General features: G+C 26.3%; 1 long non-coding RNA gene across 1 annotated transcript; it reads left to right on the forward strand.

The window, feature by feature from the left end:
- The first annotated feature begins 8,638 nt into the window (after positions 1-8,638).
- Positions 8,639-23,430, forward strand: LOC111040453. Its single transcript, XR_002605199.1, has 3 exons — positions 8,639-8,844; positions 22,814-22,907; positions 23,118-23,430. It is a non-coding gene; the product is annotated as an uncharacterized LOC111040453 (long non-coding RNA).
- The last annotated feature ends 228 nt before the right edge of the window (positions 23,431-23,658 follow it).

Genomic DNA, 23,658 nt, shown 5'->3' on the forward strand with positions numbered 1-23,658 from the left:
ACCGATATCATTCTTATAGATTTCTGATATGTATTTAAACCTAAGTCTGTGATGTATATGTATGTTTAGAATTGGCCTATACTAAAAACTTTTTTGGAACTATACTTGATTGAAATGAGACATTGATGAAAACTAACGTCTAAGAGACGCTTAGTAGGTACCTAGATACTATTAACACATATCAATTATATTTGTTTTATGTACAATTTCAAAGGTCTAATAGTTTTAATATGGTATTATTATTATTAGGGCAGAGGACTTAGGACTTGTAGCATTTGCTTTTTTGTTTTGCACGATCACAAAAATAGCAGAGTAAGAAACAAATACGTTTCATGCTGAAATAAAGCTAGTTTTGAAATTTTATTTTGCATATAAATGCATATTTCATGAGAAATGTACAGAATGGTGCTTGGTATAAATGTTTAGACCCAGGCCAATAAAATTTTTATTTTTTCATAATTTATATTATACATTTTTAATATTGTTTATTTAACATCACAACATTTTTGTATAAATATTACAAATGTACCTATTATACATAAAAAATACATCAACGTTAATACCATGTTACCTACTCACTATAAGAAATGCTAGTGGTTAGGTTTTATTTAATAGTAACTATAAAATAAAAATGCAAGTATACTTATTAGTTAGGATGGGCGCACACCAAAGCTATGGGCGCAGGTTCCAGTGCGGCCTTGCAGTGCTCTGTATGCAGTTTTCATGGCAGTTTTTTTATCTTTGCATTGGTGGGTGCTCTAAAGGTACCAAAGTTTATAAAGCATGATTTTATAAAATATAGAATATTATACTATAACTTGCTTGTTTACATGTAAGTATTTAATCACTAACACGATTTCAAATAAAACAGTGGCTTTTACTTTTAAAAAGAATACAATTATTTGACGTACTATCAAATTGTATGAAACGAATTAATAACAATCTATAATTTAAGCTCATTAAATAGTTTTAGTATGGTAGTGTTTTGTTAAAATAACATTAATTTACTAATATAGACGGTATGCCTAATAACTTTTCTATTATGCGGTACAATTTTGATTTTTTTATTATATTCTAAAATAACATAGATGACTATTCAAATTCATTGGGACCACTTCTAATTTGGATTCTGAACATTTTTTTAGTACTATTTATCTTCAATTACAGGGTGTAACAGAAATACCTGACTTATGAAATCAGTTTCTTTTTCCATACATAATTTATTGACTATTACACTTTATGTATAATACAACATTTTTTATTTTAATTTTTTTAATTCTGTAAATAAAAATAAAAAACACTTAAAATCTGATTATAATTTTTTTGAAAAATTAAAATTAACTTATTTGTTAATCTGATTTTTAGAAATCTTGATTGTTTTAAAAATATTTATCTATGTGGTTAATTTTTAATAATTTTTTTAAAGTCAAAATTTATTGAAGAACTTATTAATTTGAAAAGTTATAACTTTTTCCAGTAATATTTAGATTTTACAAGTATCTATTTAAAAAGAAGTTTTTACTTTTTGAATTTAAAATGGTTTTTATGATTAGATCAACTTAACAAAAATAATGATATTTCAAAAAAAATTTGACATGTGTCTAATAACCAGATTTATAAATTGGCTATTTTTAATTTTAATTATGTTATACTCATGTGTCTGTAAATTATATAACAAAAGAAAACTGAAAATATTTATTAGTACAAATAAACATGAAAAATTGATGCTTATTAAATTTATGAACATTTTATGAATATTAAATAATTAAATAATATAAAATTTATACTTATGGCAGGAAATTCCTTAATAGAATATTTTTTTTGAAAAAAATTGTTAATTTTCAAATTAATTAATTCCCAAAAAATATTTATTTAAAAAAAAATTGTTTATATAAACATTTTTAGTATAAAAATTTGTATAAAAATTATATTAACAAATTGGCTTTTTTGAACTTTCCAGAATTTCAAAAAATAAAACTTTTACTGTTTATACTTGCAGCAAAATTGTCTTTTTCATATTGTGAAAAAAATAAATGTCTGAATATCATTAGAACAAAAGTTATTTCATTTGTCAGGTCTATCTGATCCATGAGCGCCAATTGGGGGAGGGGGGGCAAGACAGGGCACTTGCCCTCCCCCTAGAAAAAAATATTATGAACTTGTAGCTCAATAAATATTACCACAATATTACCTTATTACCGAAATTTTTTATTTTGACCCCCCCTAAAATGTTACCTATGGGCGCCCATGATCTGATACACTTTGTTTATTGATTAATAATATATTTGATTTATTCATACATATTATTGTTAACATTAATTTATGATATTATATAAATGATGATTACCTGTAGGAGCAATACAATGCTTATTGATGTTTAGATGCATAATTGCAGTTCGTATTAAGGAGGTTCTACTGTAATATATATAATTAATATGTTAATCTTATGATTATTTGATAATTAATAAATTCATCATATAATTATTTGATTATTAATGTTTTATGTATTTTAAACAAATAATTTGTACAATTGTTTTTAGATTATTTTTACTAGTAATTTATGTACTACATTTAGTGGTTTTAGAAGTTGGAGGTTATGACATTGTCTATTAAGGGACACTTTGTCATCTATTAAGTGTTGTCATCATCTGATGATAAAATTCTCCAAGTCAAGTATTTTCTTCTCTTACTCTGAACTTCACAGTTCAACTTTTTTGCCTCGAAAGCTTGATCCTTCATTGAATTCTTTTAATATTGTTCTTGCTACATTTTAATTTTTCTAAAAATCATAATTTGGAGGGTGGTACACTCATAATTCTAAGTATACTTACCATAGTCATATGAAAATTCACACTAATATCAAACCTAATTGCGTGTGTGGACAAACCCATTTAATTAGTTTAGATTATAATCCTTTCTTTAATGATCACACACAATATAATGATGATAATTTATCATAACTCTAATGGATTAACAAACTTAGATATAAAATGGAAATCATTGGCCCTCTTCAAATTATTTCAACACTAATTTGACTAAAAAATTCTTTTTGAATATAATGATATAATTTCTATCTAAATAATAGTTTGGATCAATTAAAATTTGTTCTATACAAATTTATATAAAAATAAATTGCAAAACATATGCTTACTCTTAAGTTCATGAATGTCATTGCTATTTCTAGATGATGGTTTATTCATGCATGTGTATGTCAAATGTTTTTAATTAATTAGTTGTCTTACATCATATTTTAGAGTCAGTTATTGTTTTTCATGCGTTATCGTCACTTCAGATCCTTGATTATTGAATTGCCTATATAAGATAGCATTTTAAATTTTTTAATACTAAACATTACAACCTTGCATACCAGATGATTAAGTGTTTCTACACTCATTATTTCAAAAAGTTTTAATTTTTTTGAAAGTATTTTTTTTATTTGAATGTACGTTAATTAAAAACATTCAAAACAATTTTTTTCAAAAATGTTAGGGTTTTAAAATTTCATGAAATTTATTTCCTTGAAATATTTCATTTCAATGAAAAATAAAAAATAAAAATATTGATTGAAATAATTGAAAATAATGGGGCTTAGATTTTGATATTTATTTTTAGACCTATTTTTAAATACACCCGGAGAATTTAACAAAATAAGAAACAAGTAATAGCCCATCCATATAAGAAATTAATGTTGGGAAATGAACATCTATATTTATTTAATAATCGTATATTCGTGCATTGTACCACGTAAACGCGATATTCTCCCCAGTCCCTAATACTTGCTGTGTTAATTTGATTTTGACTAGTAGATGAGAACAATGGCGTATCTGGACCATATTCTGATATAGATTTGGAGCTTCTTTTAGATGTGCCTTTTAAAATCTAACAATTAAAAATTGAAACATTTTAAAATAATAGTTAATTTTTTACTTATAAAAACAATTAAACAATATCAATATACACAACATTTTATTTACCTATAAAATAATAAATTTATGGTTACCTGTAAATTATGTTTAATGAACACTAGTTTAGCAGCTCTTTCATTTACAAGTTTATTCCTTTTTAAACTATGAACATCTTTATATGTACTAAAAGTGTGTTCTACAGCAGCGGAAGTTGCAGGTAAAGATAGAATTTCTAGAGCTATTTTACCAAGTTCTGAATCATTACAAAATGCTGTCCACCAATCTAATGCATCTGTTTCTTCTGTAGCAACCCAAAGATATTCTTTAGTTTTTGAAAATGTTCCGGTTTTGTTTTTAAAGTTGGAAAAATCAAAAATTAATTTTCTTGCATCAATTTCTATATTATCCATGTGTTTGGATAACTGATAAATACATTCTACTGCTTTATTGTAACCATCTGAGTTAAAATATTTACCAAAGTATTTTGGGTCAAGTTTATTTGCAGTTTCATGGATTTTAGATTGACAAAATTCTTTTCTTAGATTAAGAGCTTCCATAATATTATGTTTTTCTTCAATATTTAAAATGTTATTATTTTTTAATGTATCTTCAAATGATGTTTTTAATTCTATAAATATTTCAGGTACAATACTTAATTGTGGTGTATCACTTTCAATTTTAGTAATCCATTTTGCTACTGGATTCATAAGACAATAGAAATATTCAACTTTTTTCCAAAAATTTAAACTGCTTATAGTTTTTTTTATATTTGGCATTAGGTCTTTTTCAACAATTTCATCAACATTCATTGAACAGATTATTTGTTTATTAACTAACAGTGATTTAAAAAAACCACTACTGATCCCCATCTAGTAACAACTGGTAACGTAAGTGCCATAGAAGTGGAACTATTTGCATTTCTTTTATCCTGAAATACCACACTAGTTATGTGCCCTTTTTTTCTATTATAGACTATATCTTTTCCATCATTAATTAACTCTTTTAATGAATTAATTTTAATTATATCATTTATCAGTAAATTTAAACCATGTGCAACACATCCATATGAAGTGATATGAGGATACTTTTCAGCTATACTAGTCCAAGTCTTTTTCATATTTTTAGCATTATCTGTAACAACACCATAAACTTTACGTGGGCCAATTTCTTCAATCACAGAAATAATATGCTCAGCCACATTTTCTCCAGTATGACGATCAACTCCAGTAGCTAATGACTTATAAAAAATTGGTTTAGGAGTTGTAATTACAAAATTGATTATACTTTCATTCCGGATGTTAGTCCAGCCATCACACATAATACCAAGAGCATTAGAATCAGCGATACAAATTATGGTATGATCTTTAACTTTAGAGAATTCATCATCTAGAAGTTTCTTTGAAATTGAATGATTAGTAGGTGGTCTATATGCTGGGCTAAGTGCTTAAAAAAATTCTATCCAGTAAGAGTTATCCACTAAACTCAATGGAGCAGCTGTAGCATAAACTGTACGAGCCAAAAGAACATCAATATATTTTTTTCTTTGAGATTCATTTTATCACAATATTTAAGAAATTACTGCTGTTATTAAAATTACCACAAGATACATTTGTAAATGTATTAGAACTAGATATAAAACTTTGGTTTTGGTTAAAACTAAATGATGTAGTTGGTGTTGAATTATATATAATCCTATCAAGATCCTTTTTATTCATACTACTTGATGTAGTTATAAAAGAGGCATTTATTGTTGATTCTAGGTTTACTTCTAATGGATCATCAATATTAATATCATTTATATTTTCTTCAACACAATGATTACCTAAAATTAAAATATAATTGAAATTTAACAATTCATATATTTTACTGTTTAATAGATAAGCATAGGTAGATAATAACTTAAACTTTAATAAATAAATAAAGAATATAGGTACACCTTGTGCAAGTGTACAACTAATTCATGATGCAAATGTCAAATACCTATTATTGTTAATTAAAAATAAAAATAAAAAATAAAATTATTCCAAATGTATAAATGAATCATATATTCAAATATAATAATTAAAAAATTATGTAGTTACTTATTTATAGTGAAGATTTATCAAACTTATAACTACCCAAAAGATAATTTTGATATAAGTAGTACTTATAAATGTACTTTTTTAATTTAAACTATTGCCTAGTGGAAAATTCTGATGTTATAATATAAAAGTTCTTACAAAATATCTAGTTAAAATATAAATGCATTCATAAATAAATGATGGAGAGTTCTTAATTTTTCAGGAATTTTCTTTATTTAAAAGTGTGAGAGGAAAGTGTTTAAGTACCTATCTCAAATCATATTTCTTGTTATAACATAATCTAACTTGAAGAGATTTTTAATCAAATGAAAAAACTGACTACTTAGTTATAACTTTGGGTGTTATGACTTTATGAGTTAATGAATATAGTCTATGAGTTAGATATTTATTTTTATATAGATTATTAAACTTATAAATTTACTTACTTATAGACGTAGTAGACTTTTCAAGATATTTTTGATGGTGTCTAAGATTTTTTTGAACGACTTACTTCCTTCTTTTATATGTTCATCACGAAAACATTTATGAATATCGTGCATTTTTTTACCCATATTAATTTATTAAAAATATTAAATTAAAAACGAAGTAATGTCATAACAGGCAACAATCGTTATAAATACAATTAATACAGAAGAACTAGAATACTGAATAAGAAAAATAACAATACTGCATTGCCGCTTTACCTCCAAAAAACACAACGAATAAAAATAATAATCCAACTGATAAGTGATGAAACTGATAACCGATGTACCGCATTATATTAAGCAGTTAACAAACTAAATTTACACAGACTTCAGTCATATCTATACTCTAGAAGTCTGTAAATTTATAACCATTAACATAAACCATAATCATAATATTTCGCTAACCATGGTTAATATAAATTATAAGTGATAAGTTATTCACTATCAATATTTTCTGTGTATAATCAATATATTATTTTATTTATAATCATCTATAATCAAACACGTTATAAAGAAAAAAAATATTTTTCAATATTTCAAGAGTAAAATTTTCAATTTTTCAATATTTCAAGAGTAAAATTTTCAATTTTGAAATATTTCAAGTGAAATATTTCAAATTCAGAACCCTACATGTATGAGAATTACACTATAATATATAAAAAAAAAGTTGGAATTGTGGGTACTGTTCTGCTGTAAAGAAGTTGTCAAGTTGTCATTTAATGGATGTGTTATATTTGAATTCAATAATAAATTATTGTATGAAAAATTGAAAAACGATTTTGAGCATCATCCTAGCATACTTGTATAAATAATTTAAAAAATCGAAAATATCTTATTGCTATGAATAGAGTACATTTCCAGTGAAGTTTTTTTTTTTGATAAGGGTAGAAAAACTTGTTGAGAATCATTTTAGTAAAGTTTCCAACTGAAAAATAATTTCCAAATTCTAGGGATTTTTATTAGAATTTTGTTGAATTTTGTCAAAAATTTTTTTGTAACTTATTTGTTGTTTCTAACAGTTCATTTTGTCTGTATAACAAATGCTGGATAAATAAACCTAAATTGTCTGAAAAAAATACATGCATATAAATTGGATTACTTTTGTTATAAATTGTTAGAAAATGTCTTCATATAATTAACTTAGAGGACTATTTATTATTTTTAATGATATAGAACCAATATTATTAACTAGTTGACATTAAAATAATGAATAAAGTCCTATACAGCTATTTTACTAAAATAAAAATGATCTCTTACGAAAAATATACAACCTGCACAGAATAGAAAAATGCTACCAGAGTCCAATTATAGTAGCGAATGTACGACCAGCCATCTTATTTTATACAGTGTCCAGTCCTATGTAGTAGTTAATGATATTTATAGACGTATTGACGCAAAACTAATTTTCGTTGTTATAAAACAACTGGATATTCATACATAAAAAGTGTTATCTGTCATTATTTAAAATCAAAGATCAATAATCACGTCGTTATTTGATAAACGATTTCAAGATTTTAGATACTCATAAATTCTGTTTTCTATATTAATTTAACAAGCAAAGTACTAAATATGATAATTCTTGCTTTACGTATTTGTGTATTTGAACTTAAGATTTTTAATCTGATAAAAATTTAAAAAAACTAAAAAATATTAAATATTAAATCTTTTACCTTTTTTTAACAAAGCACAAAGTTAACCATACTTCAACTATAGATCTTTAAGATCTTCACTCACTAATTTTGTTTTAAATTTTTTTCGATCTTTTAGTTTTTTATTTTGGCCGATAACATACATTTTTATTTTATATTTAGAAATATAATATTTTCGAAATATTTTGATAAATAAAAATTGAATTTCGAACAAGTAGTTAATTAGTTATAACTTATAAGCATTTAAAGTTTTGATGAGTGGAGTAGAGTGGCATAAATATAACCTAGGAAAAATATGTTAATCCACTTCTCATTATTTATAACTTGGTATGTGTCACAATGTGACTTGTGTGTTATAAAAGTCATTACTCATTAGTTGTATATATTATGTTGCATATACTAAGCGCCGTCTTACAAAAATAGTATTTTTTTCCGTATTCTTATATTGTTATTTTGTTCTCAAATAGAGTATACTTTATTTGCGATTTCCAAATATAATGAAATATAATATAGTTTATTATAATGTATTATAGGTTGTCCTGTACATAGTATGTCTTCGCAAGAATTTTTGTCATCGTCTTCAAAAATATCCAGTGCATCGTCTTTGATTAAACACTAGCCACAACCTCACTAATGTCAAAGATTACGTTGAAATGTTAAATAATAGATTCAACAAGGACAATCAAATATTGAGGGACAGCCTCCCATCGTTGGCGAGAGTGAAATTGAGTTAGCGCACGATACGGTATGGTACCTAACAAAAATTTAATTAATTAAATCCTTAAAATAAGTCACAATATAGTTTTTCAGTGACAGATTAAAACCAAACTGGGAAATATGAGGGTTTTTTAATATTAATAATGTTAGAGAAGACACTTAGTTTGTACCAAGTACAGTTTAACGTAGGTATATTGAAGTATGTAATATATATTACTTTACTGACACTAAGAGCAAGCGATAACACGAGACTAGTTCTACAAGCGTATTTGTAGTAGGTCGAAGTATTATTATTAACAATTTTGTTAAGTTATCAAAAATAGTTATGTTTAAATGCCGAGACTCCGATATTCATAATCCTTAAAAATACAATTTTTATACTTTTTGTTTAGATGTCTGATATTGGCTCTTTGTTTAAATAAAAATTTGATTTCAACCACAGTTTTTTTGTAGTTTTCTAACTTTTTTTAACTCAACAACTTGCAACAAAGCTCAGAAAAAAAAATACATTATAATATATACGTATTATAAAATATTATCCTTGTACCATTCTTCAAAACATTTACCAGGGAAATGACCACAACTTTTGCATTGGAATGATGTTTGTTTCCTTATTTTCGTCTTATAGCACTGCTTACAGTGTTTAAAGTATGTTTCTCTTTTAAAATTTAGCGGAGGAGGTATTTTTTCTGAGTAGGTAATTATTATTTTCAGGTGCTGCTTTTTAGCTTTTTTTGTTTTTGAAAAGTTCTGCTGCAGTAGTTTCTATTGGAAGACCAATTAAATTTTTGATGAGTAAATCACGGAATTGCTTAAAGGTAACGTTTGTTGCACCAAACTTTCTGTTAAAAATAAAATATGAATTCCAGGTGAAGCAAATGAAATAGCACCTTTTTATACCATCTAGCAGTTTTTCTGGGACACGAGTAATAGCTTACCATCTGATCTGAACGATCTATACCACTCATAAAATCATTGTAGTCCTTTATCTCTATTGGTTTATTTTTTTCGAGACCATATCTATTTGTTGTAGATATAATTTTTGGGTGATTTTTAGTTTTAATACAGAGCACGTCTCTTTGTCTTTCCACTTTGACACATATACATTTTTATTCCGTCTCCCCATACACATTCGCCATGTTTTAATTTTTTGGCAGTCACTTCCTTGGGATTTCTTTTGCGGTTGCTTCTTAATGAGTGATTTTTTTTCAAGCAATAAATTTGATAATGTGACACTATTGTAAAAATTATCCATGTAAAGGCTATGCCCTTTATTTAAGTACGGTTTCATCAGATGAAAAACAATACTGTCAACTTTTGTTGTAAAACCTTCAAGGTTAGGTTCAATAACTGTTGATGGCGTATTAAAATTAAAATATCGTTAAAAACCAACGAGAGTACATAGATAACTTTTTTATCTAATAGTTTGACAATAATTAAATTCACTCTAATATCAAAATTAACAGCACACTGTTGAAATCAGTAAACGAACATTTTGCCATGTCGTACGTGTAAAAGACGGTGACAACCCATGCGGATGAGACGTTCTCTCTTAATCTATAGTAGTTTTTGATCAATATTTCAGGGAAAATTGTTAAATCATACTAGCAGGCCCGCATAATATGATTCTATTGGTCGGTCGTTATTTATATTCGTCATCAATTGTATTAACTTACATACGCACAGGCATTGACAATGATATTAAATGAAAATAAATTTTTTCAATTTAAAAAAGTGACTGTTAAACCAAAAAGCTAGACAAGACTGAAGATATTAGGTTTGGAGGATTTTAATTTTAAAAACTGATTTTAATTGATTAACAAGTTTTTAGGTTACTATTCAATCGGTTTTTAATAGGTATCTATTTTTTTAGTTGTGATACCGTCATATTGATGAAGAAAAGTATGATTTTTGTTTATTTATATTATTCATCCCCACACAAATATTGTTCGAAATATTTTAAATGACCTCTATTCAAATTTAGGTTTTTTTTATAAATCATAATCTGTTTTCAAAATTAAAATTCGTCAAACCAAATTAATTATGTTTTGTCAGGATTTTTGGTCTAAAAGCCACTTTTTCATTGGCTACAGCCTCCTTAATTAATTGAAAGTGATAATATTTAACATTTCAGATAAGGACCAAAAAGTTCTACGGAAACCTATTAGTTGTCATTTTTTTACAAATATTTAAAGTTCAAAATTTGACAAAATCATAAAAATGTACAAGATATATTTTGTAGTTATCAATTAATATAATTTTACATTTTTCTAGCTATATTGGTTTGAAAAAAGTGTTGATAAAATAGTGACCGAGAGAGTACCAATACTTTTAGATTCTGAGCGAAGCAATGAATGTATTGATTTTACAAATTTGTGTGCTATTATTTTTTTTTTTTGCGTTTCCATGTTTGTTGCAGTAAAAGTACTTCGATTTTCTTTAACAACAACTTTTCTTGTAGGAAATGAATCTAGTTGGTGCATTCGGGAGGTCAAAATTAAAAATTCTCAATAGTTTTCAAAAGCAACAATAAAAACAAACAAATAGATTAAATTTTCGAGTAGTCGGTTAAATTATAGTAACGTATTACGTAATTGATAATTATGCTGTTAGCTGGAGACTACTAGAACCTTTTTTTGCTAGCAACTAATGTTGTTCTAAGCTAAAAAACGGCATTAATTATAGTTCAAAAGTTAATTTTTTTCGACTTGTAAACTTAACTAGTTGGTTCATTTTCTAATTAATTTAAGAACTTACTAGTTTAAATGACTGTAAAAATAATTTAGTTTTTTCAACTGATTTAAAATAATTTATCTAGTTCAAATTAAAAATGTTTTTGAAACTTTTGGTTTTCATAGTTTTATACTGTATGTCTGAAACTTAACGAGGTTTTAAATAAAAATAATAGTAATATTTACTATAGAGGCTATAATAATAGTTATACCCGTTATGTTTCTTGTTAAAATAATATTATATAGGTATAGATAGGCACAAAATATTATTTATGTAATCCACGTACTAATTAAAAAAGTTGATGAGGTAACTTGTTTTAAATTAAGTTATTTTTTCTCATGTTAACTTTAAACTCAGCGAGTTCAATTTTAGATTCTGAGAGAAGCGATAAATGTATTGATTTTACAATTATGTGTCATGCATGTTTTTTTATTCATTTACTTTAGTTTATTTTTTTTGTCTCTGTGATAACGGTTTGGGGCAATAAAAGTGCATCGATTTTCTTCAACAGCAACTTTTCTGGCAGGAAAGTTATCTAGTCGGTGGGATCGGGAGATCAAAATTTAATATTCTCAATAGTTTTCAAAAGCGACAGAAAAAAACAAACAAAAAATTAATTTTTGAGCAAAACTAGTTTTCGAAACATCGATTTTAGTGTTTAGTATAACGCTAAATAAAATTACCGTAGATCGATGAAATTTTCACTGAATATTTGTGTTAGTATTTTCTTTGCACCAAAAAATTTTCAAAATATTTTGACTTGTGTTGAACTATTTATAGGCATATGAAATTTTCGATTATTATTTGTTTTTTAAACTAATGTCGATAAAAAAATTTCCAATTGGTCAAAAAACTTGTTAATGTAATACAATGTTCCTCGTATGTTGTTAGTGCAAATTTAAAAAAAAGTTGAGCAACAATTCACAATAATTTTTTATGAGCGTTTAAACATAGAATTTTGACAAAATTCTTAAAAATCTCGAAAATTAGCAAATTATATTTAGTTAGAAATTCATAAAAATATTTTTTGTTCATACTTAAAATTTAAAAATTTAATGCAAGATTCCTTATAAACTTGTCTACCTTTATCAAAAAAAAAAATGTTTACCGGAAAGTCAAATTACATTTTTATGAGCGTTTGAAGTTAAAATTTTTACAACATTGGATATTCACACAATTTCTCTTGTAGCGCTTTTCTTATTTTGTTGTAATTCAAAAACTAATTTCTGTAGACACTTGAAATTTACACCATATATTTATTTTATAAGTTCATATGCTTGAAAATATTATTCAATATATTTTGACTCGTTTTAAGCTGTTAACGGACATTTTCAATTTTCAACGTTAGGTTAAATTTTCTATAAATGTTTATACAATTTTATTGGTTGTGTCAAAAAGCATGACAATTTAATATAAGACTTGATATATTGTTACAAAATCAATTGAAAAATATTAAAAATACATAGTGACGATTTTTTTTTATAAGCATTTAAAGTTCAAAAGTTGACAATATTTATCAAATTGAAAATAATTTTGTAGTTAAAAATGTATACAATTTTCAATTTGTATAGCTAAGGTTTAAACATTTAAAACAAGATTTCACTTAAGCAATTTTTTCCGTTACTACAAAATCTATGAAATTTATTAATACAGTTATTTTTTACAGACATTTTAATGTCAAATATGGCCAAAATTGCATATTAACACCAAGTTATGAATAAAGAATAACGGTTATCATTTTGCAGTAATTCGGTTCCAAAACAGTCTATATACTGTCTAAACATAGATATATTTAATATTTTTCCAGCATCACCGATAATTTTTGAACAATATTAATTCAACTTACCGGCTACTATATTGTAAGTAGTAACAATATAAAATATCCTAGACTGACATACTGTCTCCGTTCAGAATCGTATTTCATATACAGTGATATTATGATATCACTGAATTCTAATTTAGTACCATCCATTACAGCGACCTCCTAGACACCTAATGTACAGCAGAGCGACATCCACTTACCCGCTTTTTTATCATCACTATTTTGTTGTACCTATTGTGTCTTTAGAACCTATTTGTTTTAATACGAGTTACGCATCGAAAGTTTTGATTTAAACAACTATTAAATGATTGTAAGTCGAGTATGTATATGTTACGGGCAATATGGTCCTGCCCGGGCAATGGAAACCACAATTTTTTTTTTTGACCAACTAATATTATTTTTCATTATTATTATAAATTATAATCATTAACTATTTATAGTATTGATTTTTTTTAAAAAACAATCATTATTAATTTTATTCATGTACCATAATATTACGAACATTTTGATGGAATAGCAAAAAGAAATTAACAAGTATCATAATTTTATTTTTATAATAAAATATAATGTTATTATTATCTATTTATTTGAACAAGATTTAAAAGCATGGCACTTGGAATTACACAGTCGGTCTACTTTTCTACGCTTGAAAAAAAATAGGCAGTACGATAAGTAACAAAAATAAGTTTATACACAGTGTTTCAAAAAATGCATAGCTTATTGTATTATAATGATACATGAATAAAATTAATAATGATTGTTTTAAAAAAAATCAATACTATAAATAGGTTAATTATTATGATTTATAATAATAATAAAAAATAATATTAGCTGGGTAGGACCACATTGGCCAGGCAATGTACACATTGTCCAGTATTCCACATTGCCCGTTACATATATATAATATGGGACTAACTCTATATATTATTATTCAGTAGTATTGTACTGTATTCAATTTTAACTCATGACTTTTGAGGATTGTGGTACAACGTGTTTGAGCCTTGGGTACCTATTGAAATTCAAAATGTCATGAATTTTGAACATCTATAAAATGTACAAATTTGCGTGTTTCACATAATAAAAATATGGAGCTTAATATTTATTAAAAGAAACCTTGTAAATATTTCATTTTCAAATTTTTAAATCTAAAAAAAATCGTAAAAGAGTAAAAAAAAAGTTGAAATGTCTATAACAAAAAATAGTTTGGACTAATATTTTTTGGTGTACCTTATATAATAAATGTTATTAAATTGATTAATAAAATGTTTTTTCTTATTAATATCATTTTAAATGTTTTTACTTCAATTTGTCATATAGATCCTAATTTAATTTATAGACATAAAAAACCGGAACAAATCTTCTTCCAGCAAAAATTAGTGAATGGAAATATATTACAGGTAGTGAACATGTAATTGGTTTAGAAACAACTATAAAAAAATTTAATAGAACCGCTTCCCTAATTTGGTTAACACTGTTAAAAGTAATTTATTAATTATTATTGTCCTGTGTAGAATTGGATAGTAAAATTATCATACTATATAATATTATGCATTATAAATTATAATTATATATATATATAAGATTATATAGATAAATAAAGTATTATAATCCAAACATTTTGAATAGGTTTTTAAAATTAAAAAAAATTTGGACGCATTCTGGTAACCGGTTGGCTTAACTAAATAATATACTAAAGAGTAATAAACGTTGAATGATGAAATACAGGATTCTCTGGGTCAAACATAATTCATGAGCCATATATTTAAAATTATTATAAATAAGTATCTAAAAAATAACAAAAATATGTTATTTAATTTATTTTTATCTCAAGTATTGGTTGTAATTTTAAGTTTTATGTTATTTATCATTTTACTTATAGGTATACATTTTATTAAATTATTTAACGGGTTCTTTATTTTAATTTGTAAGCATATTTATATTTTAAAATACAAAATTCCCATTTTTAAATTATCGATTTAATAAGTCTAGTATTTAATTTTAGAAAATTAGAAAATTTTGAAGTATATATCCTTAATTGGAACACTAAGACAATTCTCAAATTGGAAAAAGAAAAAAAAACACTGCAATACAATATTAATAAATTGTGCTGCACTACCTCGTACCTATAGAGCCTCTAAGTAAATTAGAAATAAGTACTGTCATACAGTTTTCTTAGTTACTAACAATATGTTCTAATATCTCTAAAAATATGTTTGATTTAAATATTATAATAGGATGATATATAAATTAATATTTTTCACATAATTATTATTTGAATCTATATTCTCGACCAACAGTATGAAAATAGCGTGGTGCGTTGGCTACTACATACCAGTCGCTGAATGCGACTGGGAGTAAGTAGCGGCCACAGCTACTAGCTCCCGGATGGGTGACCACCCGGGTTCATAATAGTTAAAAACCTTGCCTATACATTAGTATGATGTAATAAAAAAGTACTCAAGAATAGGTACATACTGAAAATTGAAGAATATTTATAAAACACCATTTTAATTTTTAATCTTATTTAGTTTTGTATTTTGGAATCGTATTTCCATTTTTCGTAATTTTGCCCATTTATGTTTTTTACAATGATTGAAAGTTTCTGCGTTTCTTATTCTCTACAAAACAGATCTTTATGTACTATGGAGATGTTTTATAAATAAACGATAAGTAAATTGATTTAAAGTACACTTATTTTGTTTCAATAATTTATTATTTGACGATTTTTTTTTGAGTAGAAATGTCCATTATATTATTTTAAATTATAATGAACTTCCAATTACTCTTGTCTATTTTGTTAACGTTATTTCGCTTGCCATGCGTCATATAAAGTATATCATTTTTCTCCAACAAAATAAGTGTACATTAATTCAATTCAGTAACGGCAGAATTACAATACTGAACCGATTGTAGATATATAGGTGTACAGTTGATTCTAAATGTTGACACATATTGTTGGATGCTGACATAAAGCTCTAGCGGTTATTTTTTACAGCTGTTTTAAATAGTCGCTTTATGAGGCAAGTTAAAAGCTGTTTATTATTGGAGGATGTGCAACCTGTACATCTTTAATCGTGTTTCCAGTCCATTTATATCTTATTCCTTCATCTACTCTGACAACACTGCACGTCGGACACGACTCCCTGTTTCGCCTTTCGACTCTCCCCGAGTGCATTTAACACATAGACTTGTGCGTTGTGCATAATGTATAATAATGTATTTATTTTACAATGAACTTGTGCATCACACGGCGAATACCGCTATCACGTACTTCGCCTTTTTTCCGTAGTCATTACCGGTCGTTAGCTTCGTACAGTCCGCCTCTCCTGGCTCGCTAACAAGGCTCGGTACAGGACGTTATTAACTTACCACGTGTTTGCCTCATCACTTAATGAGATCGATCTCCATAGAAACTTGTTAAGCAAATATCATAAACAAAACAAGTAAGCAACGTGATACCAAAAATTGTCTTGTTATTTATTTTGTGTTGATTCCTCAACACCATTTTCGTCACGTAACAATAAGGTGGATTAATCAATAATAATCATTATTATTTATTCATTAATAATTTATTGATTTAGTATTTACTTTTAAAATAATAACTTAAATTGAAGGGCAATATTCCAAAACGCACTATTGCAATTTTTATCAAAATCGAGTGGTAAATTTGCTGGGGAATTCGAATTTGAAATCGTTTTTTCGATAACATAACTATTTTATCAGTGTTGTCGATCTTAACATATGTGGATGGGAACTTTTATTTATTAGGGCGACATATACCTAGTGCCTATATATTGCATAAAAAAAAATTTAACTTCTTTTGAGTTTTATCGTTGGCACATTTACTTAACAGTAGTGGCGGTGGGATATAATACTATTTGAAGCGATTGCTTCAAAGCTTCATAGCGTGAACATAGTATAAATTATCATTTTGATGTAATAAAGGGGATGGTTGGTGGTAAAAATATTAAAAATGTACAATTTGCTTCAAAGACTCAAAAAGTTCGCGCCGCCACTGCTTAACAGATCTTGATCCGTTCTTTTTCTTTTTGATTCCCCACTTTCGAAATTTCGTTTGGACATAATTAATGATTATCATATATATTATTTGATAAATTAATACGCAACTAGCAAAAAGTCACAGTCACAATAGCCAATAGAAAATGTAAAATAAAAATAATAACACCTGATTAAAAATTAAATAATACCATAGGGCATAGACTAAGAATATGTAAATGATATTATTGTACTTGCTTACTTTATAGTTTATACTGTTTATTAATGTTGATGTAAGAGAAAATGATATTTTAGACATTCACATTGTTTAAAAATAGAACAAATCGAATTAATTACGATACAAATTACAAAGATATGTAGGTATGTGAACATTGTAAATGTAGATAGTAGATATATCATACTTAGCTATCAGTCTATCACTAATCAAAAAATAATTTTTATTCATATGAGTGTTTATTTTTATTATAAGAACATTGATTATATTTATTTATATTTACATTATTTAGTTTTAGCACAATTAGACAATAGTACATAAAAAAAAATGTACATGTACTTATACGGGTATTGACGAGTTTATACAGAGGCTCCTCTAGGTCCTAATGGAGTATACAGATATTACAATTACGCATTAATACTGTACAGCTGCCAGGGCGCCAGCCAGTATTATAAAAAATACTTTTATATTATCATTATTATTTTTTTTTATATACTGGGGGAGTGTGATAATATAATACATTTTCTTTTATATTTTTGAAGATACGCATTTATCACAAGATTGGTGCCTTTGAGTATAATATTGATGGGGGCCAACCGGGAAAATCGCGATTTTCCGAAGGGCCTATTCACCCATGGATCTTAAAATCCGATCGGTATTTGTTTCAAAACGGCTATCGCCTAGGTATATTATTACTTTCCAAAACGTTATGGCAATATATATATATAATTACATATACTTTGTTCCATAACGTGCTATTGCCCATATTATAAATATAGGACTCAACTAGTTATTACGTCAAAACATCCCACTACCATCGATCTTTCTAAAACGCTTTATTGCCAATCTCAAAGTAAAACGTAGTATTTCCCATACTAATTAGTAATTACACAGGACATCAATCAACTATTTTCCAAAACGTTGCCATTGCTTTTTGGTAATCCTACCAAAAAATTAATTTTGATTTTACTTTGTTTAAATAAATTTGTAAAAATGATTAATTCTCATTTTAAGTTTATAACTTTATTAATTCGACAAAAAAATTATTCTTAATTTCATTTGAAGATAGCAAAAATATCTGCTCCATGAATTTGAATTTGAAATCATACTACGTTTCTGACTATCATTGTGTGCATTATTATGAGTGTTACCTTCATATTCTAGAACTTCAATATTTTTACTCACAGCATCATTTATTGGATAAATTGTCGGTATGCCTAATGTTTCCTCACTTATATATCAATAATTTCACTCTTTTTAGAATCAGTGTAATGATGTTTATTTTTCTATAGTTACTGTGAAACTAATACTTACAGTTAATCATTTATCTAATTACTTTTAGAATAAAAAAGTGAATGTTACTAAAATAAAATGCATGTAAGTAGAAAATAAATTATTATTAATTAATACTAATATTATTTTAATAAATGTTCAAATTGATGACCATCCACTTCTAAACAAATTTCCAATCGTCTAAGTAATTCTTTTGTAGTAGCTTTCACTAACACATGGCTTGGAATGTTTGAACAGGCATCTTTAATTTTCTGTTTCAGATCGTCTACATTACCTGGTATTTCTTTGTAAGCTACACATTGAAGATAATCACAAAAACAATAATCGGGCAAAATCAAATCAGGACTACGTATGCCTGGACTGTGTGTTCCCATCCATTTTGCCCCAAAAAAATTTGAATATTAAATAACGGTCTCCTTAATATGGGATAGAGCACTGTCGTACTTCAAAATTAAATATTTATGACGTGGTATAGGTACGTCCTCTAAATGAATAGGTTGATCATTTTTTTAAAACATTTAATTATCTATCACCATTTAGATTTTCAGCAAAAAAAAAATGGACCAATCAATCTGTCATGAAAAACACCACACCAAACGTTAATGTCATAACATCCTTGAAAATTATTCTCATCGTGAGAGGGAGGATAACCATAAAAATAAATAACTCATATTAAGGTTTTGCATTGCGAAATTTAGCTTTATTAGTCCAGTATATCTTTTCCAAGGATTGAATTTATCTTCAATCCTTGTGTTTAATGAAAAAGTTTATAAAAAAAAGTTTTAAAAATCAAAAATCTTAAACATCAATATCAATATTGTAATATTGTATCCTAGCAATCCAAACTAGGCAATGCTCGTAATCACCAAATCTTAAATGCTTCTTCTGTATGGATGATATTTATTTTTATCCGCAATTGTCTGAACTGAATTATAAGAAATTCATATTTATTCTAAATAAACTATAATAAAATAAGTTAGGTAATTCTATATATCTATGTATTTTTTTTGTAATTATTTTATTTACTTACTCGATCCTAATCCTAAAGATGTATTTTTATTTTTATTTGTATTTGTAATTTGTATTTTTTTTTTCCTCGAATACCTGTAAAATCATGATACGTGTCTAATTTTTCATTAAATAGAACAATACGACTAGAGATTTTAGTACAACTTATTTTGTACATAGTTATAAGTTAAATATGATTTATTATAACACAACATAAGCCTACAATATTGGTATTATAGTCATTTTTATATTGTATTTCATTTTGTAAAAAATTGTTTTTGATTTTAAAAATCATTGATTATTTTTTTTGTACTATACACATTTATATCGTGTATATATATTTTTTATTTCCTTAATAATTGTACTATATATTTATTTGTACACTTTAACATTAATCTTTTATTTACACATGTATCTTGGATTTTCCTAATTGTTAGTTTGTTAATTGTATACATAGTGGATTATAAGTTATAACACTAAAAAATATTATAAAACTTTAAAATATAAATGCATAATTAAATGAATTATTACCTTATTTATCAATTTTATTGTTATTCTTTGACTACAAATTAAAAATGGGATTGAGGTTTCCTTTAATAAGTATTAAAAAAAAAACAAATAATTTATAATTTATTATAATTATTAGCAGGGGTGTGCCTAAGGGGGAAGTTCAACACCCCTACTTTTCAGAAGATTTTTTGCTTATTTCTACTTTGAGATATGTATGAGACATTGACAAAAACTAATTGGTTTACATTTTTTTGTGCTTATTTTAATGTCTCCCTGCAAGGTTTTGCCGTCATGCCGGTAAATTGGTATTCTTTTATTCTCCTTATCTATATTTTTCTATGATACCACAATGCAGTATACAACTCAATATTACTCGTCTTCTTTTATGGTACACGTTTCACATTCATGAGGACTAATTATTAAATAGATAGGTACTAGGATATAAGTTATGTAGGACGTAGGTACTATCGTAGAACAATATACCTAGAATTAACACTCATCCCTCTGCTTTTATTATTTTTAATTTCGTGGCAGAATGGTTGATGTTGTAAAACTGGGCGGTAAGGCTGTTCAAAAATCTCAACTCTTTAACATTGGCTAAATTGTTCTATGGTACTATCCACACCACACTCGTAGTTTGATTGTAGTCATGTAATTCCTGCGCATTTGAACAAAAACAGTAGAAGACAGCAAATGACAAATAGAAATTTAAAAAATATATAATTTTTTTACATTATATATCAGTTTAAAATTATTAGGTATTTATTTTAGTTATTTATATAACTTACTGATAATTTAAAAAATGTAGCTGTTTAATTAACATTAATAATAATGCCGTTATATAGGTACGTGCACCTGCACGTAAAGAAGAAGTTTTATGGAATTTCGGTTTACAAGTTAAATGTCGGGTTGCATGAACAATTTATTAATTTAACGGTCCAATAAAATGTTATGGACCAATCATGGACACTTAATCATGTTTAAAGGATTATTAGCTCACTGTTGATTCGTTAGATGTTTAGTGATTGTTCATGCAACCATGGCATAAGATTAACAGAGCTACTCGAATCTGTCAGTAGTATAAAATCTTCCAATGAGAATAGTGATAACACCCAGGATAAATACCTAGTTTAAATCAAAACAATGGTACGGTAAAGGTGTATGCACTATATTGAATAACTAACCATAATATTATATATGATACGGGTAATATCAACATTTGGATTAAGTCGACATTAGCAGGACATTAGCCATAATTGGCTAATGTATAATTTTTCGCTTATAAACATGAAATATCAACATTATCCGAGTAATGTTAACTTTAACCGGTCAACATTGGATAATGTTCAAAGTTATATATTATATGGTGAAATAAATAAATAATCTTGTCGTTACCAATATCGGCAACATCCGATTTAGTTGATATAGATTGTAGAGATATCTATAGGTAGTGGGTATGTACATACCATATGGTAACTGAACAATTGTCATTTTTCTTAGTATAGTTTGACATTTGGTTGATAAGTTGCACTCAAAGAAAAAAATGTCAGAAATCGTACAAGTCTGCGAGAAAGGCACCAAAATAGTTGTGGGTGGTTATTCATATTCCCACACGGGTACAACAACATACGTTAGCAAAAACAAAACGGTGGAAATGTAGTAAGAAAGTAAAGTATAATTGTCAGTTAATACTATCTTCATCGTGGGAGTTAACAATAACCCTGTACTTCAAATTGAATTCAACTACGCCGAGAATAATTAAATACAAATAATTGAAAACTTTGAAAATGAACGATAAAATCACGATCACGAAAACCTTGGTACAAACCGAGTCAGATATTGCGATAGTTGATTAAACTGATAATTCACTATATTAAAAAAAAACCTAGTTAAACATTTTAATTATTTTATTTTATTTTTTTTGAAATATTGTACTTTTTTCGAGGACTTTCTTTCCTAGAATTTTTTTAACGCGATTCTAATCAATGACGTATAATTTGAATGTATACTAAAATCGTAGGTCTACGAGTAGTTTGAAAATATTATCGACATTTTTGATAGTTTATAAGAAGCTCGAAGTATTTTTTATAACTGATAAAGGGTTTAATATTTACGATATAATACCAATCCGACTAAGAAAACTCTATACCAACTCGTAATTAAATTGCCATTTGTGTTTATCTGCTAAATGAATAAATTACTTTGATATAGATACGATGTAATAATTGGCTTATCGTATCCAAAGTCCATATATTTTTAGGTACTCTTATTAATTAAATATAAATTAGCATCTAAAATCTAAATATATCATTTTGTCTTAATTGTAGTCATTGGATTTCGATAATGTCACAGCGCAGAATTTTTTTTTTTGTTATTAATTGTTGTAATTTTTTGTTTCAGATAGATTCATCAATCGACCAAAGTCTACATTTAAAGTAGTGAACCAGGAAACACGTATAGTCAGATCAATTCTTAATAGGCGCCTACTCATTTAGTAAGTTAATTTCAAGTGCTTACATAGTTTAAAAAAATGTCAATTTAAACAAATTTATTTCGGAATTATTATTTTTGATGAATTTATTTTATTATATTATATGGGTACTGTGAGTAAATTATGAATTATGAATAATCATTGATTCTTATAATTTGTCAACATTAATGGATACATAATTAATTGTTTTAAAGACTTGAATTTTATTTTCAGGTATCAATGGCAGATAAAAATCAACCATCGTCCTCGGAAAATAATCCACACTTGAAGCTTCCTTGGCCCGAAAATTCATTAATGCAGAGGCGAATGAATAGGATTGTTGAACAATGGGAAAAGCAAAGAGATCTCGATGCGAGAACTAAAACTAAAAAAGACGAAATTGCTAAACATGGAAATGCTACAACAACACAAAACAAAAATAAGAAAGATGAAAATCAGTAATGATTTAACTATTCTTAAATTTGTATTTTTAATTATCAACTGTTAATAAGTACACTTTTATTTTGATTTTTTAGTATCTATAAGAATATTACATGTCAATTTGATATTTTAAACAGTTTAAATATACCAATATTTTTGATATTTTAATACATATTTTGAATTGTTTTATGTAACATTATAAAGCATTCAAAATGTGCTTAATAATGTTACCTATGAATTTCAACATTCAACTTTACTGTATAAGACTATTTTAAAATTTATTTTAATGTTGGTAGTAGTAAAGTAATCAGGTGAGACTGACTACCGTATATGC

This window comes from Myzus persicae, unplaced genomic scaffold, assembly GCF_001856785.1.
Source record: "Myzus persicae strain clone G006 unplaced genomic scaffold, MPER_G0061.0, whole genome shotgun sequence".
Taxonomy (NCBI): domain Eukaryota; kingdom Metazoa; phylum Arthropoda; class Insecta; order Hemiptera; family Aphididae; genus Myzus; species Myzus persicae.